Source organism: Schistocerca nitens, chromosome 10 (genome assembly GCF_023898315.1).
Source record: "Schistocerca nitens isolate TAMUIC-IGC-003100 chromosome 10, iqSchNite1.1, whole genome shotgun sequence".
Lineage (NCBI taxonomy): Eukaryota > Metazoa > Arthropoda > Insecta > Orthoptera > Acrididae > Schistocerca > Schistocerca nitens.
In genome coordinates this window covers 229695298-229698812 of record NC_064623.1, presented here as the reverse complement: position 1 = coordinate 229698812, position 3515 = coordinate 229695298, and positions in this window count along the sequence as shown.

The following is a 3515-nucleotide window of genomic DNA, read 5'->3' as shown; positions in this document are numbered from 1 at the left end:
ATATGTGTTAGTCAAGGCACAGAGAGTAAATGCAATTTTAAGTGTTTGGTTTCTTTCTTTGGTTCTCTATGATAATTGGATGCGAAACATTGTGTCAATACCATTCAGAACATGCTCTGTAGCTAGTCAGGCAAATTGCTTGTATTGAGGTCCATACATTAATTAATGGAGAAGAGAATGCTGTTCAAAAATCATATTTAAAATATTCAATTGGATTTAAGGCGACAAAATTACCCATATTGTTAGAGCCGCTGTTAGCAAATGTCTGCAGAGTGTTCCTAATTGCTGTCTGTGTAAATTTAGCATAGAGGCCCTATAGTCATCACGAGGTTCATTTCCTTCATACTTAACATCCTGGCTTGTGAGTCTTACGTGAAGAACAATATTGAAATTCGTATTGTTGATAGTCGAATCGAATTTCTTCAGAGACGCGTGTATTGTGAAGCATCTTGGCAGCCAGAAAGCCGAGATCTATGACCATTAACACAACTTACTGAGTCTAGCTACCAAGAGGACTTGATGTGTAAAGGTTTTCTTCCGCTTTCGTTACAGAATTTTTTCTGGAAATTCGCAGCTCCATAAAATAAATCAGAAAGGCTCGCACACGCTGGCCCCTATCACAGAACTGACGACTCACTGAGCCATTGCAACACGACACACGGGCGGTACCACGGGGCTACAGACACACTGCTACCAGCACGCTACTCTCATCATGGTATTGGTCGCTCAGCTTCATAACGCATCGTGAAAGATAATAAAAATTGTCACTTATGTGAAGAATAGCATTTCTTTAGGCAAAAAATTGAATTTTCTGTCTCAGTGTCTTAGTCTACATGAGGATTATATAGCATGAGTGTATTATTGCGTAATTCCAATTATTGACAGTCTATTCGTGAGCTTGCTCCCATTCAGTGGAGTGAAACCTATCACAGAAGCAAGTAAAACAAATATTTCTTGCACCATGCGCAACACACAAACGAAATCTCGCTGCAATATCGTGTTATCCGATATATTGCTTGGAAAACATATCTGATACATGTTGCTAAATACAATTCTCTCAGATATCAATCTGGATGGGCACCAAGTGTATAGAAGTATATCTTGAAATACACAGAAAGGCACGTAGAGGTATTCGACCGAAACATAGCCATGACCAAGATTGTAAATGGGGTCGACAGCATCGTCATCTACCACTTTGACTACTCGAACGGTGACAGTGCTCGGCCGGTTACTTACGTTTACTGGTATCAAAGCTACAGCATGGAAACACAAAAATGTTAATAACCCAAAGATCATTAACTTTGGAACCCATAGTAAAGTAAAGCAGTTATCAGTCAGAAGATTGGTTTGAACACCACAGAGCTTTAATAGGCACGGTCTTGTTCGAGGTGGTATGCCATTGCTTTCCTCCGACCTCTGAGTTAACTTACCTAGCCAGTTAATAGGGGAACCTACAGTTTAACGTGGCTTTCGGATCACAGTGCAACTCGGCATTTTTCACATCAACGAACACTGCCCGAGGGGAAATATGTGTAAAGTATCACATAAAAATCTTGGGACTAACTAGGGATCGAACCCGAGACTTTTGCATTCTTAGTCTTGCTCTTAACCACTATTTTTCTCATTTTGTTCGATATAGTTCGTTGCATTTGATCTGGGCGCACGTCACAAGACATGAGTTTAAGCTGATCGTTGATTGCTTTATCCTGTCATTTCCATTGACTAATCTGAGGTATTATCGTTTGAGCTGTAACAAAAGATTGTAAATTTACGGTTTTCAGTCCAGGAAAGTCGTTGCACGTGGAAATCGCAACTAATCTCGCCCTTTAAATAGCTGTTTACGAGTTCTAACCACTACTGACCTCGTAAGAGGAAGCCAAGACACATACCTCTTGGTCAGCTCCATGGTAAGGTGGTGACCTGTGAAAAAACTTCTGTAATGGTAATTGGTTCCAGTCTCGCTGACTGTAACGTTTTTATCCCTTCTGTGAAAGAGCCACAAGCAGTCAGATCAAACATCGATAAGGAAATCGCAAGAAAATTCTTTTGGCTCATAGTGCAATGGTGAAAAACGTACAATGCTGCACAACAGGTAATGCCTCTTTCCGCTGCTGACAAGCAAATTTTGGGTTTCTAGGAATACGTAACTTCATTTATGAAATGACACATTTGCATACCTCTTGAGTATGACACAGCATACCAATTAAACACAGACCCAATCGAAATTTGAGTAGCATTTTACTAATTCGTGCCGATAAAGGCACGCTTGTCTACAGATAATCAGTTTTATTAAAACAGACTTTCATCGTAAGGTTATCGTGGGTAGTTTTATTTCATTTCTTATTATACAGTGCACAATATTCGTAAGGTTTCTTTTAGTGTTGTTAAAACAATAGTAAACATACTAGAGAAATTAATCATCAACGATATGAGTGACTTCTCTGATGTTATGTATAACAGTCTGACACTGCACATGCTGTTTATTGATTACATGCACGTAGAAAACTTGTTCTGACTTAAAGCTGTCAAACAAGGTTTGAAGAAGAATAAAATGCCACTACCACACGACAACTATTGTAGAAAATACTTTTCTGACGTATTTTGGCACGATGCGCTCTCTCCATACATAATACAAAAGTTTCGAGATGCATCTGCTGCCTGGCTATCTATTAAACCTGAAAGGAACAAAATGTCACAGAAGTTAGCCCTTTTTCCACATGCGACTATTTTGGGTTGAGAAGTGAAGGGAATTAGGTTCAAAGTTCCATTAGATTGATAACTTCAGCAGACAGCAGAAATGCGTTTCAAAAAATGTACACGTGAATGTACTCGAACTCGCGACTTCTTATCTACGGTGTGCATCGTTTACCATTATCCTACTAGCTGACAAGTGGCTACAGCAGCACCAGAAGTCAACAACAATTCCTCTAGAACTTCCGCATTGCACAGTGCTGTGAGATAATGCATATGGCCGGATCTAGACTTCTGAGAGAAAGACAGTTACAGCTTTTCTTTTGCGCTGCACGACGTTTCCAACAAACAGATAGCACAATAGAGTAATGTAATTTTGTGTTAAATAATAAGTACGGTATGTTACTTAGAAGAGGAAATCATGAACACGACGAGCTTACTACGTGCATTACCTATCTGACGTAATAATGGGAGAGGTAACATTTCAGGTATGTCATTTATTGTAATAAATGTGAGCTTACAAACCTTAAGGACAGTCTTATCTGTGATAAGGTGTTCCCTGATAGTTGTAGTATCGTGGTATTACTTTACATCTTAAGTCATTGCGATACAGAGCAGTGTTTTGTAGTGGTGACTTGTTGGAATCCTTTTCAATAGTCAAACGACTGTACCAAGGAGCGATTAGAGGACCTGCTAGACATCTGCATTATGTGTTTTGCATGCGAATAAGGCGAAATGCAATTCAGGTCGTTCGGATACTTTGAGCATGACTGTACCTATTGCTTCATTACTTCTTGTAACGTGTATCCCTACGAAGTTTAGTG